At 35.7% G+C, this 17,723-nt stretch overlaps 1 long non-coding RNA gene across 1 annotated transcript in view; it reads left to right on the top strand.

Moving 5' to 3' along the window:
- Nucleotides 1–15,729, top strand: part of LOC103100236 (uncharacterized) — a 100,731-nt gene extending 85,002 nt beyond the window's left edge. The window contains exon 4 of the long non-coding RNA XR_457487.2: nucleotides 14,958–15,729. This is a non-coding gene — a long non-coding RNA (uncharacterized LOC103100236). The remainder of the gene's footprint in view (nucleotides 1–14,957) is intronic.
- Nucleotides 15,730–17,723: the final 1,994 nt, after the last annotated feature.

The following is a 17,723-nucleotide window of genomic DNA, read 5'->3' as shown; positions in this document are numbered from 1 at the left end:
TGGGACTCCTTTTCTCTTGGCTTTTCTAGAGAGACCCCTTGGCTGAGGCCTCTGAACTCCTGCCTAGCTCAGACCAGGCTGGAGCAGATCTTCTTCCTTTTTTCCTCCCTCTCTCTCATTCTTAGTTTCTTACTTCTATTGTAAATAAACCACCATAAAATTCCATTCTGACTTGAGTAGTTCATTGGGATTTAGAATTTAAATCCCTGGAGATCAACTAAAATTATATATTCAGTTCAACCATAAAATTTACCCATTACAGGCTTATGTGATGGGGTAAGATGGAGAGGAGGGAAAGAATATGAATCATGTAACCATGGGAAAATATTCTAAATTAATTAATTAAATAAACTTAATTTTTAAAAAACCATGGTGTTTTGAATTGAACATAATATCCTAGTAATGTTGCTCCCAATTTAACCCACTCTTGCATAGTGTTCAAATCAGGTGTTTGAGCTCCCTGACAGCAAGCATTAGGACAATTATTAGTATTTCTTCTCTGACAATTATTGTTATTCCAATTATTATTATACTATTATATCCGTTATTCCAGTTCAATTGCCTAGAAAATTGCCCTCTGAATCTATATTCCCTAACAAAATGTCCTACATGATTACATAAGAAACATCTTTGAGGTCCAGATCTTTCTCTTGGCCTGTATTGGTTGTTTGGTTGCACAGATCTAAGTGCTGGCACTGCCTTTATTTCCTTTATTTAACTGTCTCTTGCTTTATTTTTAGTATCTCTTAATTTCTTTTCCAAATCCTCAATTACTGTATCCCTGTCTTCATATCTATCATCATTATCCATGTACAAATAAGTTGCTTTTCTCCTTAATTCTTCCAAACCCACCTCTTCCCAATCTGAGCAATTATTTTAAAAAAATAACTTCATTTTAGGACATGCATTCTTAACAAATAGTCTCTTGAGGTATGTAATTGTATCATCTGCTAAAACATCAAGGCCTAAAATTATTTCAGCAGCATCTATTATTCTCTCTAAAAAATTAGCTGGTGATTCATTCTGTTTCTGCTTAATGTTCTCAAATTTGGATCAGGCGTTAGGGCATTTGATATGCTGTTTCATTACATCAATGATTGACCTCCTGGCTTGTTTCATCTTTATATAATCAGGGGATCAATTCATATCCATGCCTCCAAAATCCTGTGGCCATGGGGTGGAAGATGGATCATTTCTGGTTTCCTCTATGAATTGGTTCCTTTCTCTCTTGGTTAATAATTCCTTCAAAAGTAGGAAAAAATCAGTGTAGTTAGGGTCAAAGATCTCTGTTGCCCTTTGAAATTCCTTCACCTCTTTATTAGGTTCATTGGAAAATCACAGAGTTCTACATCTGATCATTTCCAAATCCTCAAGTGTAAACAATTTATGAGTTTTAACATTATATACTTCATCTTGTGTAACTACAGATACAGCCCCTAGAGGAAACAACAATGCTTGGGTTTTATTACATTCAGCATTCTCCCTTTCCAATCTAGACATTTTCTTAATAGTTCCTTCTTTATTTTCCATATCTATAGCATTATCCTTGAAATAATTCAAAACACCATTATTAAAAATCATTCTCTCCTTCTTCCATTACTTCTATCTTATCTTTCATTACCATAAGCATCTGCTTCATTTCTGAATCTTTTATTATCCATAAAAAAATTGCCCTTAGTTTATAAACAATACCAAAAAACAAAACTCTGCATTTATACAAGATAATTAAACATAAGCATATCAATGGTACATAAGCTAACACAGTTCTAACAGTCAAAGACATTAATGGTTCCATACATTCATATCCTAAAGCAATATAACAACAATGGAGAAACAAGATGAAAATCCCATAAATGATATTTAGGAAACAATACTATGAAAAATACAAAATAACATTTGCCATGTCTGACATGATATTAAATGTGTTCAGGAAGTTGCTATAAAACACAGGATAAGGGCACTAAAAGACTGTCTGCTCTTTGATCCAGACATAGCACTGCTGGGTTTGTACCCAAAAGAGATAATAAGGAAAAAGACATGTACAAAAATATTCATAGTTGCCCTCTTTGTGGTGGCAAAAAAATGGAAATTTGGGGGATGCCCTTCAATTGGGGAATGGCTGAACAAATTCTGGTATATATTGGTGATGGAATACTATTGTGCTCAAAGGAATAATAAAGTGGAGGAATTCCATGGTAACTGTAATGACCTCCAGGAACTGATGCAGAGTGAAAGGAGCAGAACCAAGAGAACATTGTACACAGAGACCGATACACTGTGGTATAATCCAATGTAATGCTCTTCTCCATTAGTATCAATGCAGTGATCCTGAACAACTTGGAGGAATCTATGAGAAAAAAACATTATCCACATTCAGAGGAAAAACTGTGGAAGTAGAAACACAGAAGAAAAACAGCTGCTTGAATACATGGGTCAAGGGGATATGGCTGGGGATGTCGACTCTAAATGAACATCCTAATGCAACATGAAAATAGGTTCTGATCAAGTACACATGTAATAATACCCAATGAAATTGTACATCGGCTGCGGGAAGGGTGTGTGCAGGGGAAGGAGGGAAATAATGTGATTTTTGTAACCAAGGAATAATGTTCTAAATTGACTAAATAAATTAATTTTTTAAAAAATTAGTAAACAAACAAAAAAATAAACCCAGGATACATGTTATTATTATCCACTGTGATTAGTAATAACAAATACCAAATAACAGAAGCAAAAAAAAATGTCTTCCTACCACATGTACCTTTGGGCTATGTAAAATTTAAATCCCCTTCTGAGTCAATCAAGAGTCAGGATTCTGTGTTCTAGGACCTTGGAGAGCAACCAAGTGCTGGAAAGGACAATGGAATGTTGCAAGGTGGTTCAACTGCCAACCTACTGATTTCTCTGTTTTACTCTGGCCTAAGTCAATTTCTGTAGATTTGCCCTACTGACTCGTCAAATGTAAAAAGTAGGTTAAAAGAAGGGTTCAAAATATAAAATTAAGAGGTTTATTTAGCTAAAGGAAAAAATGGAAGGGAATTAGGGAATAACTAACTCTTAACTCCAAACAGAGATTAAAACCCTTATAACTACCATCATTATTCTAAACTAAATTCTTAAAGTAGTAATTAAGTTAGGTGGGTTTGGTAGGAACAAGGACAAGGGCCAAAGAATCTCACAACCAACTCTCACAACCAATCTCACAACTCTTTGAGTCAAGCAGTAGTTCCAGTAACAGCTCTGTTGAAATCCACTTGGCAGTTGCAGCAGCAGCAAGGACAGGCAGAATATCAAGAAAGCCAAAGAAGAGGGAATCCCTGGCATTCTGGATCCACCCCAGCAATACCAAACAGAAACCCTCTTGGCTCTCCTGACTGCTAGGGAGAAGCAGAGGCCTATCTTTTTCCAGAGGAGTCTACTAACTACTCCCAGAAACTGCCTGTGTGTTCAGTTCCCCAGCTCCTGAGACTTGTGTAGAATATTGGTTTGCAGGACCTCTTGCTGTCAGCTTGCCCCTGCTAAAATCCCTTACTACACTTGTCCACACTCTCTCCTCCAGTCATTGAAGTCCAGTGGCAGGACAAAAGTCAAGATGACTGGCACTATCCTAGGATGCAGTGGATGATCTTGGTGTCTTCAATGACTGATGAAACTTTAAGTGCTTCCTAATGCCTACTTCAGTCTCTGAGGCTATTGGAATAAATTGTTCTCATCCACTCATTCTTCCCAGGAAAGTCTTCAGATGCTTGAGGTAGATAATCTGTCAGCTCATTGATGACAGTTTTACCTTCAACCTGGTTTACCCTGTCTATTGAGACAGTATTACTAAGATATAACTGTTGCATATGCCTTAGTTTCTTGTCAAGTCCTCATACCTGAGATGCTAGTCTTCCCTGAACACTCCATACTGTTGGTATTAATTGGTCTTTCTGCATAGTAATTTGGAATTGACTAAGAAAATGGACAAAATGTTCAGTTTGATCCAAAGATCCCACAAATAGGCATATATTCCCAAAGATATAAATGATTTATTAAAGGTCTCATATATACCAAGATACTAATATATTTCATAGTAGAAAAGAACTGGAAACAAAGTATATTATGAATGACTTAACATGTTATATGAATGTAAATATGAATATTACTGTGTGCTAAGAATCAAAAGAACATTATGAATAGAGTGAAGCATGGAGAAAAAATTGATGCAAGGTGAGGTAAGCAGAAACAGGAAAACAATATGTACAATGAATATGACAATCTAACTGGAATAAAATGGCAACAAGAAATGAAACCAAATACCATGAAATTTTAACAACCATTGTTGATCCCAAAGAAAACACCCCAATTTTGACCATCTACCTTTTTATGAAGAGAGGGAAACTGGTTGCAATTCTTCATAATAATAGATTTAGTTGAAGTGTTGATTAGGTTTGCTTCATTGATTTTTTCCCTCAATTTATTATTTTAAGGGAGAACTTTTTGAGAGGTGGAATCAAGCTATTAATCATGAAGAAATCATTTATAAAGTACTCCATATATGAGGAACTGTGTTAGATAATGTGGATTCAAGTACAAAGGATGAAACAATCCCTATTCACAAGTTTATGCTCTAACAGGGAAGATAAGAAATACATATTTAAATATATAGCATGCGTGAGGAATTTGGGATATTAAGTATTGATTAAAATAATCTATTTGATAAAGAGATCTCTGAAGGTGCAGGCAAGGCAGAGTGTTGGGTGTGAAACCAGAACTTAGAAGGAGGAACACAGGAAAAGGTTCTGACAGTTGGTGAGGTCCTCTCACTGATTGACTTTCTTTCTGGCTGCCGGTGGAAGCAGACATTTGAGACCTTGTTCTATACTGGTGAGAGGGAAGAGAAAACTCTGAAAAACATCTGAGGAGGTTTTCTACTTTCCTGACCAAGAGAAGTCATCTCTAAGAAGAAGCTGGTAGATCTGTTTTGCTGGAGAACAGTTTTGGAGAAAGAAAGGCTAAAGGCTGTTTGCCTGGATTCTGGACCATACCAGGATCACCTTATTGTCAGTTAGCAGTTGCCATCTTGGCTGACTGAATTTATATGTATTTGAAGATATCTTTATCAATTAAGTTAACTGAATAAGGATTTTAGTTAGATTATAGTCAGATAATGTTTTGGGGTTTTTTTTAGTAAGTGCTAGGCAGTTTTAGTATAGCTGGAAGAACTGAAGGCTTTGTTGTGAGACAAATGTAGACTGGGTTGATATAGTTCCCTGTTAGTGTTAAGGCTTTCCTTTTTATTAATCCTTATATTTGTATCTTTTAATTATAAATAAATAGATTATTTTTATGAATTTATAGTCTCCAAGTAAAATACATTCTGGCCTGGTGAAGGTGTGTCATTCCTGGCTTTACTTCTGAGTGAAGAACTGAAAGATACATTTGTGAACAACAAACTATTTTACCATAGCCTCCCCTTTACAACACAGATAATCTCAATACTTCAAACATGAATATAAAATAAACATGAACAAACATCTGTTTGTGTTTTGTTGAATGGAGTTAACTATAAGCTGGTCTTGCCCCAACCCCAGAGGAATAGATTGCCTGGTCCAGTTTAAAAAAACCAAACACTTAAATTCACCTAAAGCCTGCTGTTCTGACCAGATGCACCACTCCCCAGCCTCTTTAGACTTTGTATATTTTGTACAACTTAACTCTTCAGAGCACTCCTCCATATTGAAGTATATCTAAACCCTATATCTGTTTTGGCAAACCTATGGCATGTGTGCTGGAGGAGGCTGCTCCCCAAATTCCTCTCCACATGTGTCTGAGGGCATTTTTCACAGGATCTGCCCCTCTGCCCAGCAACCCAATGGGAGTGCTTCCTCCCTCCCCTGTCTGGGGTAAGGCAGGGGCCTCATAAGTGATGTGAAGGTTCCAGTTTGGGCACTCAGTCTCTAAAAGGTTGGCCATCACTACCCTGTACCTTGTGCCCCTCCTTGACACTCTTGTACTTTAATATTGTATTCTTAAGGAATCTAAACCTATGGCAACTATTCCAAACCTCCTTTTCTACCTCTTAGCTTCCCACATAATCCTCCTTACACAATCTTCTCAACAGACCTAACCTCATTTTTTAATGAGTTAATTTTGAGAAGTCAATCCCTACTCCTCAAAAACCCTCCTTATTATTTCTCATTCTCTTCTCCTTTATATCATTTTATGAGTTGTCAAAGCATACTTTTAAAAAGTTTCATTATATTTCTTATCATTGGGCTTGTGTTTTCTTTTACAACATGACTAAAATGGAAATGTGTTTTGAATGACTGCCCATGTATAATATTTGGTAAATCACTTGCCATCTCAAGGAGAGAGAAGAGGAGGGAGAGAATTTAGGACTCAAAAAATTAAAAATAAATAATAAAAATTGTTTTTGCATGTAATTGTCAAGAATAAAATATGACAATAAAATTCTAATCAACAAATATATATATGTGTGTGTATATATGTATATATATATGTATATATATATATATATATATATATATACCTAATAGGATATCTCCTCCCAAATTTAAATCCACAATATCTTTTCAGACTTTATTTTGTATTATTTCATACATTTATTCAAATTGGCCTACTTGGTAGTCCCAGAATTTGGTCCCTTGTTTTCTTGTACCTCTGCAAAGATTGCCCCCCAAAGCCTTGATTAAATTCTCCCCTCACCTCTGCTTTTTAGAATTATCACTCTCCTTCAAACATTATTTCAGATGTTATCTCCTACTGGAAGCTTCTCCTTTTCCCTTTATTAGTACTCTAGCCTGCCTCGACTTATCTTTATTTCTTTGTTTGTTGAATGTGGTTCCTAAGGGCAGGTACTCTAGCCTAGCACAGTTGTTTGTAGGTGGTAGGCACTTGATAAATGCTTTATGAACTAAACTGGAAATTTAAAATGAAAACTAAAATGTGGAAATAAGTGATAAGTTTAGGATGAAAATTCAGGCACAAAAATATTATGATATAGTAATGATGGAGTATTCCAGTTTATCTGAAACTATGCTGGAGTTCTCTGTTAAAAGCAGACCAAAAAGAAATTATCTTAATTATAGTTGGCTTAATTATAGTTTCATCCTTCAACAAGTAGCAACTGGAATATTGTTATTCTAGAACTGATTCTCATCAGCAGGGAGGAACTTGTTCTACAAATGGTGAGATCCTTGGAGGTAGAGGTGGAAAATGTATATTTCCTTTAATAATCTGTGAAGGAGGAGAGGAAAATAAGGCAGTATGTTGAAGACTTTTAGGGGCCATGATTTAGAAGCTTCAGAAAAAGGATAGGTTTTATCCTATGAACATAAAACACCATAGGAGCAATAAACCCAGGAATCATGGGAAGCTCATTAATGAAATTGACATAGATGTATAAAACACACATTTATAAATATATTAAATTAATTAGTCAGGGAAATATCTTCATCTACTTGTCTGGAGCATGTCCCCCAGAATTTTCTTGTTTGGCTATTGTGTTTCTCTAAAATTACCAGGCAAGTGTCATGTACCTTCTGTCTCCTTCTAGGCAAAGCATGTTCCCTAGGAAAAACTGCAAGAGATCAGGCTGAAAGTTTTCCATCTCCCTAAGCTTTCTCTTGTGTATGGTAACTTCTTGCTGTCACTTCATAGCAACCTTCTTTAGCTGGACTTTTCTCTGCCTAATTTCCAGCCTTTAGAAGGAAACAGTGGTATGAAGGGGAGCCTCACATTTGACCACCTGATTGTGTCTCCCATCTCATATTGCATTTATCTTCAGCCTGATCTCTGATCTCCAACTTCTGTTGGGAGGAGTGGTGACCTCCCCTAGATGAAGTGCTATAAAAACTTTTACTATATATCAAGAGCAACCATATATCAGACAAAACATTCATAACACAAAAAGGGATAAACAAAAAAAAACTACATTCTGACAGAAGCAATCAGAGACAGCTACAAACCAGTTACCTGTTTTAAATTTACATATTCCAAATCCATTAGCATCTGAATTCATAAAGGAAAAAAAATAACTGAACTCTAAGAAAGTATTGAGAGCAATATAGTAGTCACAGAAAATTTCAGTGTAGATCAATAGAACAGACTAAACATGGGAAAATGAGAAATAATGGAATTCAGTAAACTCAGTGCTCTCTAAAATGGAAAATAGAAGGTGCTAAGGAAAGAGGCCTCTATTTAAAATCAAAACCCCAAATCATGTACCCATATCCACAGAGATAAATTGTATGTTTTCTTCTGGATTTCTGCTCCCACAGATCTTTTTCTAGATGTGGATAGCATTCTTTTTCATAAGTTACCAGAGATTGTCCTGGATCATTGCATTGCTATTAGTAGTAAAGTATATCACATTTGACCATCCCACAATGTTTCAATTACTGTGTATAATGTTCTGGTTCTATTGATTTCACTCCACATCACTTCATGTAGGTCTTTCCAGTCCTTATAGGAATCAAGTAGTTCATCACTCCTTATAGCACAATAGTATTCCATCATCATAATATACCACAATTTGTTCAGTCATTCCCTAATTGAGGGACAACCCACCATTTTCCAATTTTTTAACAGCACAAAAAGCACAGCTATGAGTATTTTTGTACAAATAGGTCTATCCTCATTTTAAAAATCTCTTTTAGGGTTCAAACCTAATAGTGGTACTGCTGGATCAAATGGCGTGCATTCTTTTAAAGCTTTTTGGCCATTATTCCAAATTGCTTTCCAGAATGGTTGGATCAATTCACAACTCCACCAGCAATGCATTAGTGTTGTAATTTTGGCACTTCCCTTCCACCATTTATTTTCCTTTTCTGTTATGTTTTCTAATCTGCTAGGTATGATGAGGTGGCAACTCAGAATTGTTTTGATTGGCATTTCTCTAATTAGGAGGGACTTAGAACACTTTTTTGACAGTTTTGATTTCTTCATCTGAAAACTAAACTATTCATATCCCTTGACCATTTGCCAATCTGGGAATGGCTTGATTTCTTGTAAATTTGATTTAGTTCCTTGTATATTTGAGAAATTACACTTATGTCAGAGAATTTTGTTATAACCCCCCCCCCCAGTATCTTGCTTCCCTTCTATTTTTGGTTGCATTGGTTTTGTTTGTAAAAAAGTATTTTTAATTTAATATAATCAAAAGTATTCATTTTACATCTTATTATATTCTCTATCTCTTGCTTAGTCTTAAATTCTTTCCTTTGCCATAGATCTGACAGGCATACTATTCTACATTCACTTAACTTATATACTCATTTTGAATTTATCTTGGTATAGGGTGTGAGATATTGATCTAAAATAATTTTTGCCATACAGTTTTCTGATTTTCCTAGCAGTTTTTGTCAAATAGTGAGTTACTATCCTAAAAGCTGGAATCTTTTGGTTTATCAAACACTAGATTGCTGAGGTCATTTACCCCATCCATTGATCCACCTTAGCCAGTATTATATTGTTTTGATGATAACTGATTTATAGTATGGTTTAAAATCTGGTACTGCTAGACCAACATAGTTCACATTTTTTTTTCATTAATTCCCTTGCTATTCTTGATCTTTTGTTCTTTCAGATGAATTCTGTTATATTTTTTCTAATTCTATAAAAAAAGTTCTTTGGTAGTTTGATAGGTATGGCACTGAATAAGTAAGTTAATTTAGATAGCATTGTCAATTTTTAATATTGGCTCATATTACTCATAAATAATTAATGCTTTTCCAATTATTTAGATCTCATTTTGATTGTGTGAAAAATGATCTGTAGTTATGTTCATATAATTCCTGTGAGAATTAAAATTAATATACAGTAATTCAAGTATTGTATTTGTAAGCTTTATTAAAATAAAAATTAGAGTTAAAAGAGAGCTAATTATGCACTTATCCAATCAGTAGCCACAACTACAGAAAGTTTACCAATATATGAAAGACAGAAAAGGGACTAGATTACGGGAACTAGGAAGGCAGCCAACATGAGATGCTTGATAGAGTTTAGGGAAGTCCTGCCTCTGACATGTCAAAACAACCACAACCTCAAACCTGAAACAAGTTCAAGTCCTCTTGTCTTGGCTCAAAGTTTCATCAATCCCACTGGAATTGATTGGTCTCCTTGATCTTGTGTTCTATTGGTTAGTGAGTAGCTTTTTGCTTCTTTGGCACTGTGTAGTGGCTCTTTTTTGTATTTCCTTCTCCTGGAATCATACACAATCATTGAGCAAAGTCCCATAATTTTGTTAAACAATCAATGACATCATTTATATAGTCTAAACCTTTTTTGGGAGGTATGCATTGACATTAGGGCAAATGTATTTTAAACTTAGATTACTGCAAAAATTGAAAAAGTTATAGAAAATCTTCTCAATACTGGTGACATGTGCTTCAAATACAAAAAGGAGAGAAAAAATAAAACTCAAATACTATATTGCACATACAAGGAAAAACAATAATAAAAAAGTTTTAAAAATAAAAAATATATAGCTTACAATCAGTGACATACTGTGTCAAGCAAGGAGAGGTAGAATACAAAGGTTTCTCATCCCCAAATGACATCCATTTTCTTTTAAACTTGGCCACGAACCACTCTGTGAGTGCAAATAATTTTCACAAAGTAACAGATTTATAAACCACTAGACAATGCACATTTAAGGAAAATATCAAAATCCCCAAAATTCACACTAGCCCAGTTAATGACAATAGCAAACAGACTATCATATGAGTTGCTGTATATAGTCACTTGCTGTATGACATTAAAAAAAACTGTGAACTGATGGATACTTGTCACAAGTTTTTACAGGTGTTTCAATTCTTTCAACCTTGGCAAAGGTAGTTTTAACACAGTCTATTACTGCCATTATTCCAAAATTTTGCAGAAGAGCCTAGCAAAAAACATAAATCTCTATACTGCTGATAAAAACCTTTTGGGATCTCAAACATCACCAAGAAACCTAGATTGTTCTGGTGGAAATAGATTATACCATCCATCTAGAAGTTAGTAGTTATCTAAAAGTAATTTCTGAATAATTGAAATTCTTAGCTCATTAAATTCTCTAAAGGTTGTATACAAGTTATAACCAATTTTGATGAAGTTCATCCATAATCATCTAAGTGACAATTTAACAAAGGCAAAAAGAAATAAAAGGCTGTTTGTTGGCTTTTAACAATGATGTTCTTCAGTACAGTCATAGGGGAAAGGTACAAATAAAGAACAATGTAACAGAATATATCTAATATATCCAATAGCCAAAACAGTAGATTAAAATGATTCAGTGTAACAGAAAGATTAGATGAATATAAGACCTTAAAGCAATTAGCAAAATATAAAAAGCATTGACAGGCAGTGAATTCAAAAATCCTTTTCTCCAATTCCAAAAGACTTCACTATTATGGAAAGGACCAAACTGAAAATAGTCAGCAAGCAATAAAACAATGGAGTCTGAAAAGGTTTAAAATTCACCTCCAGATCTCATTAAATTTTCTTTCCCTCCCCAGTATTTATCATCCATTTGCATTTCTTTTATCACCCCTTCTGGAGTTCCTCATAGTGAGGGAGAGTTATACAATGAACATAGTATGGAGGAATCTCAAATTGGATATATTTTAGAGACTGGGCAGGCCAGAGTAGCAAAGGAGTGTAAAATGCACCTCCCATCTGAACCTAAAGATTAGTCAAGCTATCAACTTCAAAGTTTCCAATCAGCACAAAACTCCCCAGGATCAGAAGTAAGAAAACACATCCTAAAGCTATAAGCTGCATGAGCTCTGTAAGGCTCTGTGGAAATGAAAGTTTTTTTCAGCATTATTCCTCAAAAAAAAAAATAAAGCAGAATGGATTATATTTACAGGGTAAACAAAAAAGACAAAACTTTGAGGAAGAACAATTGCCCATTTGCATATGGGGGGCTGGTTTTTAAAAACCCCAAAACTCTGACTTCAAATCTACTGATTTTTTGGCTATGTGCCCTGCCTGTGAAAAAACCTTCAGTAGCAGCCTTCAGTAGGAGCCCAAAGTCAATTTAAAAAAAAATATGCTTGAAAACTAGAAGGGGTGGAACTGAATAGCACAATTTTCTTTTCTCCCCTGCTGAAAAATGATTAAGAAAGGTTGGAAACCCACAGGGTGGAGGGGAAAGGGATTTATACTTCACCCAGTTCTCAAGAATTTTCCAGGGGAACAGCTGGGTGGCTCAGTGGATGGAAAACCAGACCTAGATATAGGAGAGCCTAGGTTCAAATCTGGCCTCAGACACTTCCCAGCTGTGTGACCCTGGGCAAGTCACTTGACTTGCATTGCCTAGTTCTTACCACTCTTCTGCCTTGTAACCAATACACAGTATTGATTCCAAGAGAGAAGGGAAGGGTTTTTATAAAAAATAAAAATTAAAAAAAGAATTTCCCAGGTTGTGTGAGCACAGGCTCACAGCCAGAGGTGGGGGAATGGGGGGGGGGAGGGTTCTGGCCCCAGGCAGGCAGAGACTCTGGGCTGGGTAGAGCTGCTAACAGTCACAGGAGTACAGGCAATGGGACTGGGAGATCTTTCAAGAAGCTGCAGCAGCAGGCAGAGGACTAGGTCAAGCACATGAACAGGAGAAGCAGCAGGAGAAAAAACATGGTTTGCAAAAATTTATCTAGTCTATCTTAAAAATTTTTGAGAATTTTGTTCTTTCATGGTAGGACAAATTGTGAGAATTAAAATTAATATACAATAACTCAAGTATTATATTTCTAAGATTTATTAAAATTAAAAACTAGAATTCAAAGGGAGCTAACTAACTCCAGCTGCAGTCTCAATAGAGAAGAGAGAGAAGGGAGGAGCCCCAGAAAGTTATAAGCAATAACATAACAACACAAACATGAGGACCCAGGGAAAGGGATGCTGAGTAATGAAAAAAAAATTCTGGGGAACATAGTCCTGGGGTTCAAGATTTTCCAACTATACATTCCTGAGTTTGGGTTGGCAGATAGATTCACAAATATTTTGTATTGTCTGTAGTGATTCTAAATGGAGTTTCCCTTTCTAACTCTTGCTGCTGAGTTTTGTTGGAAATATATAAGAAAGCTCATGATTTATGTGGGTTTATTTTGTATCCTGCAAATTTGCTGAAGTTATTAATTATTTCCATTAGCTTTATAATTGATTTTCTAGGCTTCTCTAAGTCTACCATCATATCATTTGCTAAAAGTGATAATTTAGTTTCCTCATTGCCTACTTTGATCTCTTCAATTTCTTTTTACTCTCTATTCACTACAGCTAGCATTTCCAGCACAATGTTAACTAATAGTGGTGATAATGGGCATCCTTGCTTCACTTCTTATCTTTTTTGGGAAGGCTTCTAACTTGTTCCCATTGCAGATAATACTTTCTGATGGTTGTAAATAAGTACTAATTATTATTTTGAGGAAAGACCATTTTATTCCTTTACTTTCTAATGCTTTTCCCAACTTCCTCTGGGGGTTTCATACCTGGGAGCTCATTTCCAGTCTTTCTCCACTTTGTCCAGGCAGTTGAGAACTTGAGAAGCTCCAAGGAGCATAAAGGTTCTCCTCACCAAAGAACCAAGGAAGGAATCACTCTAATCAACACCACAATCCAACACAGGATCCAGGGAAAGAGCCTCCTCCTCCAGTCTGGCTCACTGATGCAGAGAGAATGACTGTATCCTTGAGCAGGCCTTTTAAAAGCAGTTTTCTCAACACCACTTCCTGCCACTTCCCCATTTTATGGGAACCAATCACAGTCTTTCAATTTTCCTAGCATTGCCCAAGGTAGGGTGGGGGTGCTGTGAACTTTGGAGGTTTGAGCTTATTCTAGTAAGTGACTTGCAAACTCTCTTACTTAGTGTTAAATAGGGGTACTTTAAGTTCTTGATTTGTTTAGCTAAAAATGGACTAGGGGGAAGTTAATCCTATCTTCATACTTCCCTAGTATTAGTCTTCTCCCCACCCCCACCTCTTTATGTGCTTTCTTTATAATTTGCCCCGATTCACTTATCTTTTCCCATTTCTCTCAGTATTACCCTCTTTTGCACCCCTGGTTTTATTTTTATTCTTTTTTGACATATCATCCTAAACAGCTTACTACTACACCCTCTATGTAAACTTCTTCTAACTATTATGATACTGATAACAATTTCTAAGAGTTACAAATATGATCTTTTCATATAAACCATTTGAACTTATTGAAGCCCTTAGATTTTGTTCTTTTTCTTATTTAGCTTTTTATGCTTCTCTTGAATTTTGTATTTAAGCATCAAATGTTCTGTTTAAGTCTGGTCTTTTCTTTAGGGATGATTGGAAACCTTCCATTTTATTAAATGATCATATTTTTTCCTGAAAGAATATAGTCTGTTTTTCTGGGAAATTGATTCTTGGTTGGAAACCCACTTCCTTTGCCTTCTGGAATATCATATTCCAAGCCTTATGTTATTTCAGGAGATTGCCAGATCCTGTGTATTCCTACCTGTGCTCCATGATATCTGAATTGTTTCTTTCTTGCTGTTTGTAGTATTTTCTCCTTTGCCCGGAAGCTCCTGAACTTGGCTATAATATTCCTGGGAGTTGTAATTTGGGGAATTAATTTGGGAATGCAGGAGGTGATCTATTTTACCCTCTTGTCGAGAAAATCAGGGTAGTTTTCTTGGATAATTTCCTGTAGTATGATGTCTAGGCTTGTTTTTTTTTTGGTCATGACTTTTGGGTTGTCCAATAATTCTTAAATTGTCTCTCCTTGATATATTTTTCATATAAGTTGTTTTTTAAAGAGATATTTCATATTTTCTTCTATTTTTTAATCTTTTGATTTTGTTAGTTTCTAGAAGTCATTAGCTTCTATTTGCCCAGTTCTAATTTTTAAAGACTGAATTTCTTTTATGATCTTTTGATACTCCCTTTCCATCTGATTTCCTGCCACCATAAAAGAGTTTAATGGAGAGTTTTCTTCTTTTGCAGGTCAGAGGTCTGCCAGTTCTTCAATGAACTATTATGGAAAGTTCCTAAAGAGACATGGTTTGTTTCTGGAAAGATTACTGGTTTGGGCTAATACTACCCTTCTAGGATTAGTCTCTTCCCCAGACGATATTCTATTTAACCTGGAGAATCTTCAGCCCAAACCAAAGATGAAAATCTGTTGTTTTTTTTCATGATAGGAACTCATCTTTCTGACTTAATTTTGAGGGAGGCCGGAAAATAGCCAAACTTGAGAAAACAGGAAGGCCTAACAAGCTGACCTGTCAGAACCGTAAATATACCAAATCCTAGCAGGAAGGCCTAATGAGCTGGTCAGCCTTGAGAAACTTGTCAGAACCATAAATATGCCAAACCGCCAGCTGCAGTAGGTACCAGATAAAGTCCAGGAAGACCCCAATAAATATGTCAAGCAACAGGCCAGGAAGACCCCAATAATATAGAATTGTCAAAGTTCCAAGAATAGTAGGAAGCTGATAAGAGCCATACATGCAGGCAAAATTCCAAGGATGGTATATAGTAGATAAGGTGCCTACAGAAAAGTATAAAAAGCCCAGCCTGTCAGAAGCAACTCGGAACTCTGATGATAGAGGTTCCCACTGATGCGCGTATCAGTTCAATAAAAGGCCTTTCTCTGCCAGTTTGCATTGTTTGTGGACTTCCATGGTGGTGGGTGAAATCCCGGACCTTAACAATTTCTTCCCTCAATCTCCTTGTCATCATGTTCTCTTTTCTTATTACAGCTTTAACTTTCATTTTATATATGAATTAGCAATAAAAATTTAAAGGTATTAAACCTTTTAAAAGAATTAACATCTTAAAGAGGATATTCATTTTTTTCTTCATCTTAAATAAACTTTTATTGATATCTTTTGTTTTTTTGTCATCTAAAATTTCCCCTGTAGTCTCCCCCTTCTTCTTAGAGTGGCATTCTTTATAACAATAAAAAAAAATACATTTAAAAGAAAAAAAACAGAAGGGAGAAAAAATTAGCAAAGCAAATTAATACATAAAAAACTTACACTCTATGCTATGTTGTAGAATTGTGGGCCATCCCTCTCCAATGTGACAAGGAAATCACTTTTAAAAGACTGATATATATTAATTTAAGGTCGCCAAGGAATTCAGCTATGTAATTCCTTAATGAAAACTCAAGTCAGCCGTCAACCTTTTATGGAGTTTTAATTACAAACAGGAGGAAGAAAGGAATTAGAGATAGAGAGATGGAGGGAGAGAGAAAGGGGAGAGAAGGGAATAGGGCTTAAATACCCCTTCTGTTTAGGCTGGGCCAAAAGGCCCAAGCCCTTAGATAGCTGGGGCAATGAAAGGAGATCAGTCCCTATTACTCACGTGACCAAAAATGGAGAAACAGTCTCCGAGGCCCCCACCTTCAGCTTCCTTCAGCGCAAGCTTCTCAGAGCACACCGCAACCACTCCGACCAACTCCTCCACCCCCTCGAGTCTTCAGACCCCCCTATCCTCAAGGAAACCATCCATGTTCCCTACCCTCAGTCCTCACATCTACCTGTCCATCAATTTCCCTGTGCCAATGGAGGTTCTAGCTTAACCCAGGACTGCCCAGAGGTCTCTGGCTTTGCACATGTCTGTTGAAGGTCATATTTTCAAATAATTAAATCTTTGATCCTTTGCTACAGCCCTTTCTAAATCCTGTTAACCTGAGTAGGGTAGAGATTGGAATAATTAAATTTTGATCTAGGCTGCAGCCCTTACTCAATCCTGTTAGGACTCAATAGGGTGGAGATTGATTCCAAGTATCTCCATTGTATCAATTCTAAAATCAATCATGACTCAAAGAAATTCCTGTTCTATGCTTAAGCATAGGTCAAAGTCCTTTCCATTGTTTAGCAAAAGGTTTCTGTCCTAAAGTAATCTTAAGAAGGGAGGATAAGGAACCTCCCATGCCAATGGGGTTCACATTCCAATAGTCAAGACCCACTATCAATAGGAAATTTTTCAAGTATGAAATTTCCCAATGGTGAAATTTCCAACATTTATAAGTCTAAGAAATTTTGAGGTTTACACCAACCACTGAAAAGGAATCAGAAGTATCATCACTTATCATTTTATATTGGACCAAGCTTATTATTTGTAATTTTGCAACATTTATTTTTCATTGTTTTTAACAGTTTTTCTTTATATTTCCATTGTTGTAGACATTGCTTATATTATTTTCTTAGCCACTCTATATCAGCTCATATAAATAATATAATTGGCATTTCAGACAGTATTCATGGTGTATATCCTTTGACTATATGCTTTGAATTAAGGAATGACTTTAGTATTGTTGATTTTAAATAGGATATTTTAACCCAAAGTTAATAATTTTATAGAGTATGGTAGGCTACTGTAAAGAGTTTTTTGGAAAAAGGCCTTACCAATATACCTCAAGCAATACAACATAGGCAATAGCTTTACTCTAGGTAAAACTGTTTATTTCTTAAAATGCCTATACATAGTAAAATACTTATTTCTCACTTCTTAATCACAGTTCATGACTCTAAGTTGCTATTGTAAACCTTAAAATTTCTTAGACTTATGAATGTTGGAAATTTCCCCACTGGGAAATTTCATACTGGAAAAATGTCCTACTGATAGTAAGAATTCTATTGGAATGTGAAAACCCTTGGCATGGGAGGGTCCTTCTCCTCCCTACCTAAGACTACTTTAGGACAGAAACCTTTTGCTAAACAATGGAAAGGGCTTTGACCTATGCTTAAGCATAGAACAGGA

This window comes from Monodelphis domestica, chromosome 1 (genome assembly GCF_027887165.1).
Source record: "Monodelphis domestica isolate mMonDom1 chromosome 1, mMonDom1.pri, whole genome shotgun sequence".
Taxonomy (NCBI): Eukaryota; Metazoa; Chordata; class Mammalia; order Didelphimorphia; family Didelphidae; genus Monodelphis; species Monodelphis domestica.
Note: the sequence above shows the minus strand (reverse complement) of the source record. Positions and strands in the feature narration are given on the sequence as shown.